This window comes from Lontra canadensis, unplaced genomic scaffold (assembly GCF_010015895.1).
Source record: "Lontra canadensis isolate GAN:19392208 unplaced genomic scaffold, GSC_riverotter_1.0 scaffold56, whole genome shotgun sequence".
In the NCBI taxonomy this organism is placed as follows: Eukaryota; Metazoa; Chordata; class Mammalia; order Carnivora; family Mustelidae; genus Lontra; species Lontra canadensis.
The window spans coordinates 7,113,242-7,123,264 of NW_022631050.1; positions in this window are offsets into that span (position 1 = coordinate 7,113,242).

Sequence of the window (10,023 nt, forward strand, 5' to 3'; positions counted from 1 at the left end):
ACTCGGGCCTTTCCAGAGTTTGATTTATTGTGTCATTCTGTACCAGAGAATTTTCATTGACAGCTCTCTTTACAACAAACAAGTGAGGATGTGTTCTCCTAATTTTACAAATGAGGAAACCCTGGGGTTTCTTACTTATCCCAAGTCACACATGTGGAACTAGAGTTCAATCCAGTTCTGGCTGGTTCCTGAACCCAGACTCTTTCCACCAAACCAGCAGATCTCAACAGCCACAGAGGTTATATATGTCCCTGGCCTGGGATTAGCATAATATGCAGGCAAATCTCTAAGTATACTAGGTATTGTATGTACATGGAAAAATGAATGTGACTTGCATATACCCGGAATGTTTCCTACAGTGCACTGATGCTATTGTAGCTAATAAAATGGTTTCATTTAAAAGCATGACTGTTACTTAATAGCCTAAATCATAGTCTCCTTTCTCAATCAAGAGATATGGAAAGTACATGAGCACTTGCAAATTTTTTTAAAGATTTTATTTATTTGGGGCACCTGGGTGGCTCAGTGGGTTAAGCCTCTGCCTTCAGCTCGGGTTGTGATCTCAGCGTCCTGGGATTGAGCCCCACATCGGGCTCTCTGCTTGGCGGGGAGCCAGCTTCCCCCTCTCTCTGCCTGCTGCTCTGCCTACTTGTGATCTCTGTCAAATAAATAAAATATTTTTTAAAAGGATTTTCTTTATTTATCTGAGAGAGAGACACACACACAGTGAGCAGGGGGAGTGGAAGAAGGAGAAGCAGGCTTCTTGTGGAGCAAGGAGCCCAATGCAGGGCTCAATTCCAGGACCCTGGGATCATGACCTGAGCCGAAAGCAGACGCTTAATGAGTGAGCCACTTAGGCGCCCCAGCACTTGCAATTTTTTTTTTTTTTTAATTTTAAATGGGATCCTAATGCTGGAAAGATCTGGATGCCCACTCTGTGAAGAGTGCAGTGGTACAGCTCATGTTCCCTGGGTCTGCCATGGCCAACCTCTTTCCACAGGGTTCCATATTCTCAAAGAGTGGTCTCTAAAATAAGAGACTATAAAACAGTCCGTTGGGGTAAAGGAAGAATATATCTGAAATTCTATTTATATTTATTTTTACCCTTACCATTAAAAATATCCATTATGGGGGCTCTTGGGTGGCTCGGTCTGTTGAGCATCCAACTCTTGATTTCAGCTCAGGTCATGATCTCAGGGAGGTGAGATCAAGCCCCATGTCAGACTTGGCACTCAGTGCTGAGTCGGCTTGAGACTCTCCCTCTCTCCCTCTACCTCCGCTCTACTCCATACTCAAGCGCTTGCTCTCTCTCTCTCTCTCTCTCTCAAAAATTAAAAAAAAAAATCTATGTATATTTATGTTTCACAAGGTATATACACATGTTTGTAATTATAAGTAAGTACATACTGCATGACTTAAAAGTTAAGAACACAGACCCTGGGAACAGACTGACTGGGTTAAAATCTTGGGTTTGCCTATGTATGTCCTTGGAAAAGAATCTTTTCTCTGCTTTAGTTTCCTCATCTATGAGACGGAGATAATAATACCTACTACAGAGAGTTGTGAAAATTAAGTGAGCTGACACATGCAAAATATTTAGAACAGTGTCCTGCAGTAGTAAGTGTTGCGGAAGCTTTTTTTCTGTGATTAAAACGAAATTGAATTTAAATACGGAATTTTAAAAAACAGTAATAAAATAAAACAAAAATTTGAAAAACACGCAATGATTATTTCGCATCTATTAAACATATTAAGGGTGTACTCTCTCAACCAACCAAGAAAGGTGTGATCTCAAAAGTTTGGCATTTATGGCTCTAACAATTTGGCTAACTATTGTAGAGGCAAAGAAGCAAATGAGTCTGGGGGAGCAGATCAAGATGCCTCTCCAAGCTGCCCCCTCCTGCTTAAGCCAGATTCTGGCTTTGGGATCTGGGCTAGACCTGCCAAATTGCCTAACGGCCCAGGAGTGAAAAGAGGGTGTTCATATGCTGGGATTATTTCTCTTTGTGTTGTTCGCCTGCCAGGGAATGGGAGACAGGCTGCTACACAGAGCTTTCCTCTGATAACTGGGGGTGAAGAGACCAAACAACAAAGCTCCACTTACAGCTGCTTCCCACTCCCTCCAAGGAAGAAGAAAGAGGTCTGTGTGCTGGGGCCATGGCCCCCCCGCAGCCTGGCTGGACAGCTGCTGATCCCTGGCTCTGAGGTCCCGCTTGTCTCACCCCAAGGCTGAGATACCAGGAAGTGGAAACATCAGCTGCAGAGAAAAGAAGTACATTGAGTTTTGCTTATGCTGTCTACTTTTCTTTCCTCTTTTGCTCTTTCCAGCGACGATTTCACAGTCCGTATCCTCCCGCAGCCTCAATGCCCTTAAGCCCGGACGGAGGTCTACTGGTCTGGATCTCCTGAGTCCCCAGAATGCTGTCATCCAGATTCTCTGCTTCCTGAAGGAAAGTCCCTAGAGACCTTTGCGAAGTCCCAACCCCCACTCCACGCTCCTCTTCTCCTTCCTTGGGTCTGCTACTCAGAGAGATTCATAACTTACGCAAATACATGTAGATGAGTAGGCAAATGATTATGTAAATGATGCCTTTCCTTTCCTCCATCCCCATTCTGTTAACAGTAGGAGAAAGGAACAATAGCGATTAAATCCTGACATTCGAGACAAACATGGATAAACCTTGAGGGCATAATACTAAGTGAAATAAGTCAGACACAAAAAGACAAATACTGTATGATCTCACTTACATGTGGAATCTTAAAAAACCAAACACAGAAGCAGAGCGTCGATTGGTGGTTACCAGGGGCTGGAGGGGGAAGGTGATCAAAGGGTACAAACTTCCAGTTATAAGATAAATAGATTCTGGGATCTAATGTACAGCAAGGTGACTCTAGTTAATAATAATGTACTATACACTTGAAAGTTGCTAAGAGAATTTATCTTAAATGTTCTCACCACACACACATACAAAAGGTAATTATAGGAAGTGATGGATATTAACTAACATTATTATGGCAATCATTTTTCATAGAGCATCGCATTTTACACCTTACACTTATGTGATATTGAAAATCACTTATATCACAATAAAGCTGGAAAAAATGATTAAAAGATGGGAAATAGAATAAATGTGTAAACAATAAAGAAGCTGGAATTTTCATCTAGAAAATAAAATGTAATGCTTTTTCACAGCAAACTTTTATTTCCACAGAGGATAAAGTAAAGGAAGTCTTTGATCCTTAAATTTCCATAAAAGCCTCAAATCCATAGCAAATTGTAAAATCTGACTACCTAGCTCATCGTGTTTTCCCACTGAAAATGGTCTCTAAGGAAGTGGTCAAGGGGACTAATTGCTGTATTTTACCAGTAACTCATACTATTACATTTGTGTATTACACATGGAAAAAATCCTGAATTTTCTGCCTAATAGACAAAATATCTTCATAGAAAGAACCATAAATCCACCTGTACAATTTCTATTTTAAAAACTCTTGCCCTTATTTTAAACAATTAATAAAGCTGGCTTTTCATGAACCACAAGAATAAGTAACTGGGTTTTTAAGTTGAAATAGTATATAATGCTCACTCTTGCAGATTGAATGACATCTGCAATTCTGGAGGCCTGCTGAAGCTTCCGGGAAAAGTTATTGGAAGCCAAGCACATGACGACTGCTGAATATCAAATAATTTCAAATGTTGTTGCAGCTGAAATCCTGTTTCTGATTTCCACCTACTCAGACTGTCTATTATTGATGAAACTGACCCACATCACATCCACATACCAGCTCTAGACGCCCACAGAATGTTTTGTCTAAAGTTATAAAAACAAATGTTATTAAAGAACCATCCTTAAACATATGAATTATATTCCATTTTTTAGTTAAAAGTGAACCCCTAAGTTGGAATTTTCTAGAAAACTTCTTAGCAGCACCATCTAGTGGGGAGTGCAGCAAAAAACAAACAAACAAACAAAAAACCCAGTCTGAATACCTACTTCTTGGAATGATTTATTTAAATTTTACTTAATAAGGTTTGTTCCATCTTCTGACATAAGTCTCAATGATGAGATGAGTCTTCAGGACCACTTGGATAATTGAAAATATAGTGATATAGCACAACATAGATTTTCTTCAATAGTTCGAATTTCAAATTTCCATATATTCTAATATCAAATATTCTAGAATTTTAGATTTCTTTTTAGGTAATGTTATTTTCTTAAGTAAAGAGGATTTGTTAATTATACCATAAAATGTAATTTGATTTTTAGCCTTTTGTAAGCATTTTTTAATTTAAGTCACAAATTAGGAAAAATTTTATTGGATCATGTGTTCTAAAGTTGGGGGGGGGGCACCTGGGTGGCTCAGTCAATTGAGCACCTGACTCTCGGTTTAGGCTCAGGTCATGATCTCAAGGATCATGGGATCAAGCCTAGAGCCCTGACCTGGGCTCTGTGCTCAGTGTGGAGCCTGCTTTGTCCTTCTCCCTCTCCCCCGCCCCTGGCCCCCACTGTGCACGTTCTCATTCTCTCTCTCTCTCTCTCTCTCTCTCTCTCCAAAATAAATAAATAAAATCTTAAAAAAAATAAAAATAAAGTTAGGGGTAGGTAGACAAGACAAAATTCAGGTTAACAATGGAAATTTGGTTCTTACACCACTTTATGTTGGTGCTAGATATTATTTATGTATTTAATTTTTTAAAAAGATCTTATTTATTTTTTTGACAGAGACACAGTGAGAGAGTGAACACAAGCAGGGGGAGTGGGAGAGGGAGAACAGGCCTCCCGTGGAGCCTCATGTGGGGCTCAATCCCAGGACCCTGGGATCATGATCTGAGCTGAAGCCAGATGACTGAGCCACTCAGGGGCCCCCTAGATACTTTTTAAACAAATAGTTAATGAGCAATCTTTGTATCCAAAACACCTGCTTTCCGGGAGCTTGCATTTGGAGAGGGAGCAGAGAAAATAAGCAAAGAAACAGAGAAATATATAATATGTCAGTTAATAATTGAACTATGGAGAGAATTCAGTGTCAAAGAGATAGGAAGCATTGGGGAAAGGAATTATTGCTATTGTATGTGCAGTAGGCAGAGATAGTTCTAATAAGGTGACATTGAAACAGAAAAAAAAAAAGCGAGAGAGAGAAAGAGAGAGAGCAACCTATGCAAATAGCTGAGGGAAGTGAGTTTCAGGTTGCCAGAACAGGAAATGGAAAGGCCCTGGGGTGGGAGCTTGCTTGACATATGCTGAGAACACCAAGGAAGCCAGGTTGGTTGAAACAGAATGATTCAAGCAGAGAAATAGGAGGACAGAGAAGTTATGGGGCTTTGTGGCATTGCAGAGAATCTCATTTTTATTCCAAATAAGATGGGAAACCACTGGAGGATTTTGAGCAGAAGAGTGGCTCTGGCAGAGGTGAGAGTTCAGCCAGAGCAATTGGCTGTTGTATCCATAAGACCACAGTAAAACAAGGGCTGAAGCAGGGTCCTGTTAGGATGCTGTTGCCCCAGGTGAGAGATAACTATAGCTTGGCTCCAGGTGACAGCCCAGGAAGCAGAGATAAGTACTTGTATTCTGAGTATACTTGCAGGTAAAGCCACCAAGATTTGCTGATAGATCAGATACGGAGAGTGAGAGAGGAGATTCAGAGAAGATCCTAAGGTTTATGATCTGAGTAAATAGCCAGAAGGGACTAAATGAAAACGGGAAAGAAAAGCCTATATGTGGGGGAGGGGATTGACAGGTATTAAGAGCTCAATTTTAAACATATTAAGTTTTAGACATTCATTAGATATCCAAATGTAAATTTCAAGTAGACAAGATAAACAGGAGAGAGGTCCATGCTAAAGGTGTGAATTTAGGAGTTTTCAGTGCATAGATGATATTTAAAGTTGTGCCACTGAGATCACCAAGTGAGTAGGGGTACACAAACAAAAGAAGAGGTTTAAAGACTGAGCCTCAAGGCCTGCCAACATTTGGAGGTGATGGAGATGAAGAACCAGCAGTGGAAACCAAGCAGGAGGCTAGTGAGGTGGGGGAAATAAAAAGAGTGGTGATATCATGGAATTGGGTGAAGCGAGCTTTGGAAGGAAGAGGGAATGAAAGATGAATCAAGTAGGATGAGAACCAGGATTGACGATTGGATTCAGCAGAAAAGAATTGGTGACCTTGACAAAGGCAGTATTGGTAGAGTGGTGGGGATACAAGCCTGATTGGAGTAGACTGAAGAGAGCATGAGAGGCAAACAATGGAAAACCAAGAGAATCATCAGAAATAGAAGTTTTGCTATGAATGAAAGAAAGTGTTGGTAGCTAGAAGGGGAGATAGGATCAAGATTTTTTAAGACAGGAAGAAGTTTTTTTTTTAAATATGTATTTGTAATGGAACAAATTACAGCTTGTTTATAGGCTAATTGGAAAGAAGCCACAGAGAAAGGGAAGTCAGAGCAGAAGAAAGAAGAAAGGACTGCTGGGAGAACGGATCTGAGGAGGTGAAAGGGGAGGGGATCTAGGGTCAAGTGGAGGAGTTGGGTTTCGACAGATGACTCGTTCACAGAAATAGGAGGGAAGACAGGATATATGAGCACAGATTCAGGGAGGTGGGTAGATGTGTTGATGGCTGCCTGTGGAAGCTCTCTTCTGATTGCTTCTATTTTCTCTGTGAAGGAAGCCCACATTAGCTGAGAAGGAGAATGGAGAAGGAAGTGATGGAATGCAGAAGAATAGAAGTTATAGTCAGCCAGAAGGAGAATGGGGAGATGGATGCCTGAGGAAATGTAATAGGATAACTTCCTTGAGGTTAGTGGCATTAATTTTTTAGTGACCACCTCCTTCTCTGAATTCCAATACTAATACTCTACATTATTCATTTCCCTATGATACGTGTTCCATTCTATTATCGTTTATCTGATTTTGAGAGTCCTCTCTCTTTTTTTTCCTCTTCATTATTCCTCACCTGTTTCACACAGGAGTCTGAGACAACTTATATGCAGTAGAGAAATGTTTCAAACTACATAACTAAGGGAGGAGATAAATGTTTGGTCCAGCACTGCAGCCGCTGTTTGGGGAGATCTACTTCTCGAATACAGTGCTATCCAGTCTGCAGACTTAATGTACCAAAACCCACATCCTTCCACCTGGACTGTACTACTGGTAAAGGTGGTATTTGGTGCCCATAGTTACTTCTGATTTATTCCTCAATTTATTCTGAAGCTGGCTGGTGAAGCCATTCACTTAGAGACCCCCTTTGAAGACCCTAAGAATTTAGGTCAAGAAGACAAAGGAATATTCAGAGAACATTTTGAGACTAGAGGAGATTCCACTGATGCAAATTGTGAATTGAATCCCTTGAGGACTCAGGGGAAGGGTTTGCAAGGCTGAAGGAGACAAGACATCGGGTCAGGAGATATACAGAGCTGTATGAGGGTGAGAATTCGGGGATGAGGTGAGAGATGGCTGGGAGTGTGGGCTTTTGGCAGTGAATGATCCAAAGAGGGATAAGGTGCAAAGAGAGCAATGTGAAAGCATGGCAGAGCTGTGTATTGGATACTGTGGTGCATTGCCCAGGTCTTGCCTTTCTGTCCCTTCAATTATTCCCTCAGCTCCCGGGAGTGCTGGCTGCCAGTAGAGGCCAGGGACCTGAGTTTCTCCAAGGATATTGACCTTAGATGAAGTTAGATGCGTTATTCAAAGCCATGCCTCGCTGGGGGCAACTTACATTCGAAAGCAAGGCAGGCATACAAAGCCTAACCCTTTGCCTCAATTCAGGGAGCCTGAGGAAGCTTTGCTGCACCTGCCTTGCAGTTCAACTCCTCCTTCCATTCAGTCTGCATGGGAATCTCTACTCCAGAGTCTCTTTCCTGGGGATCGTGGCCTATGACAGTTGCTAACAGAACTGGTCCTAGGAAGCAAACTCTAAAATGGGACTTTGGAGCTGCCTTATAAACCAGGCAACTGGCAATGAAAACATCATCACTGGTGGAAAGTGGAATATTGAAAGCTTCTAGCATGCTGTAGCTGTGAAAAAGTTAAAACTTTCATCAGTGGAGGGCTCCATGCTGGCATTGAACCTACCTAAAAGAAAGAACAAACAAACAAACAAAACCCACCAACTTTCATCAGTGGAGAAGTTGAAGTGGAATTCCCATAGAAGGTAATGAGGGCTGTATCTCAAGCATTTGAGAGGTTTATAGGAAGTTGTAATTACATGGAGTCAGATGGCTGTTACTGGGGGCTACCACTGCACTAGAGACACACAATAAGAGGTGTGAAGGTCATTAGTTACCAATGGAAGATGAACAAATGTCAGAGGCCTCCCCTGGTAGCATGTGGGAGACTCATTTACTATAGGGCAAAAATACAGAGGATCAAGCCCAGGACTAAATTATAAGGGAAATGGAGTTCCACAGAGGGTTGCTTTCTTGTGGCAATTCTCCTTTGCCAAAGTTAGGGCTGTGACTGGGAAGAAGTGTAACCCTGTGACTGGGAACAGGGACATCCGGGTCAATGAAATTGAAACTATCAAATGCCATGGAAGAGGCTCGTCTGTCCTTGCTAAAGACCTGTGACTTCTCCTCCCTACCCCTACTTGCTCTAAGATAAGTCAGAGGCTTCTGTTCTGCAAGACACATGCCTAGCTCAGGAAATACCTTCCCTCCTGGCCAACAGAACAATGATTACAGTTGAGTCACAAAATAACCCATTTAGGGCAGTGCTGAGACTAAGGAAGGAAAGGTCTTATATCTCCCAAGGAGTTACAGGACTAGCCAACAGGTATCACTAGAAACCAGGAGAGTGCATTTCGGAGTGAGCCCTGAGTGTGCTGGATCAAAGTGGGGGGGCAGACATGAACTATGGTAGTGAGAACTTATTGAACGGAAGCACTCTCCATGATAGAGAATTTAGTGCCCAGGTAAAGACTCTGGGACACACTACTAATACACTGCTAAGCTGGCTCTTGAAGGCTTGGAGAAAATGATGGCATAATCAGTGAAGTAGATAGAACTGCCATGGCCAATGGTGGAAGAAGGAATCAAAAGACTCAAGAGAAGTAACTCGAGGTGAGAATATATATGGGCAATGGCAAATTGCCAAATAGTTAGATGGTTGGTTGGGTCCTAGAAGGAGACATATAGGAAGACAGGGGATGGCAAAAACTGGGCAATTGAGGAACAGACCTATGGGATCGGGCACAAAGTGTGAAGAGCTGTGCATCACATGTTAATGTCATCCAGAAAACCTCTACCATAGAAGACAAATTAAGCAAACAAGTAGGCGGAGTGGCTGGGCTGGCTGACATCAATGAGCCAGTGTCCTTGACCGCCTTGGCCAGGCACATATAGCCTATAAACAGAGTGGGCTGTAAGGATGGAAGTTATGCCTGAGCCCAACAAAACAGCCTCCCACTCACCAAGGCTAACCTAGCTGCTGAATGTATGGCTAGCCCCAGGCACTGTCCTATCCTGAGACAACCAGCCCCTCATGGTAAGCCAATTACATTGGAAACTCTTCAGTCAGCAGATCAGCGATTCATTGTGCCTGGAATTGACATATAGTCCATGTGTGGATTTTCCTTTCCAGACTACAGAACTGCATTTCCAAGGACTTAGAAAGCATCTGATCCAGTGACACGAGAGCCCACAGAATATTGCATCAGACCAAAGGACACACTTTACAACAAAGGTGGTGTGGAACTGAGCATACCAGCATGGATTCCTTACCTCATTTGTATACGACACCACCCAGAAGCTATTGGCCTTCCTAATGGAATAACAGAATATCTCTTTGAAGTTAGCCATGGGGTGCCAGCTTGGAGAGGACATCCTGTGAGGATTGGGTATAATCATCCGGGATGCGCTTCACAACCTTAATCAATAACCATTATGTGGTGCTATGTTTCTAATAGGTAGAATTCAAGGTTATAGGGACCAAAGAGCAGAAGTAGAAGTGGCCCCATTTACCATTACTGCCAGTGACCCACTTGGAGAATCTTGCATATAATATCAGCAACTAAAGCTCTGAGATCTAGA